Genomic DNA, 988 nt, shown 5'->3' on the forward strand with positions numbered 1-988 from the left:
AAGGATTGTCTAATCACAGAGGCACAAAAATAGTTTGGGGATCACAGTAAGAACCTGTTACTATTTCTCTGTTATACAGCTGATGAATAACACGTCGTGCAAGTTAATGAACACAAACCAGTTACTACACACTTTTAATACTGTGCAAGTTACATTGGTTGTACTTCGTAATTATCAAGGCTAAGAAATAATGCTGAGAAAAAAAATATAGAAAGCAACAAGATATATGGTATCGATTAAAACTTGAGAAAAAAAACAATGAATTAAACATGGAATGGTTTATTTAATATTTACATAATATCTGTCGTTTAAAGGTTGTATAAAGTCACTCTTCCTCTCTGCTTCGTATATTAATCTTCTCCGCGCAAAGGGAGCCTCTGACCGACGCCCACCGAACCTTCTCGTCTTCCGCAATGCCCTTCTGCGGCAGGCAACCGACTCCACCACAGGCTTCTCCAACAGGATCCCAGGATGTGGTGTGCACATAGAAACATCGTGAGAGACTTTAGATTCAATTGGCGTTTGTGGAGCAGGAAGGTCCCTTGAATCCTGAGAAATGGGCGTGATATCCATATCAAAAGAAAAGCGAAGGAGGGAAGTTACAGCATTCCGATCTAAAGTAATGTGATGAAATGTGTGATTTGACTTTTAACCTGACTCTTGCCCCGCGTATCCCCGAGTCAGATGAGGTTAAGCGATGACGGAGTTGTTTACAAATTATGTGAATTTATTACACTACTGCCGTTTAACCCAATTCCTTTACCCATTCCTTCTAAGGTCGGACCATCAGAAGAAAGGTCATCAGAGGTCGTTTACAATAAGAACACTGTTCTTTACTTTTTGTTTCCGTCTTAGATTAAATTATGATTATTTATAGCAAAGTTAGATTAATGACTGCATTTGAAAGATGAATGGATATCGTCATTCTGCGTGTTATGTGAATTCATTTCAATTTTCCTGAAAAGAACCAGATAATATTTTTGTATGC

The sequence above is a fragment of the Penaeus monodon genome, chromosome 22 (genome assembly GCF_015228065.2).
Source record: "Penaeus monodon isolate SGIC_2016 chromosome 22, NSTDA_Pmon_1, whole genome shotgun sequence".
Taxonomy (NCBI): domain Eukaryota; kingdom Metazoa; phylum Arthropoda; class Malacostraca; order Decapoda; family Penaeidae; genus Penaeus; species Penaeus monodon.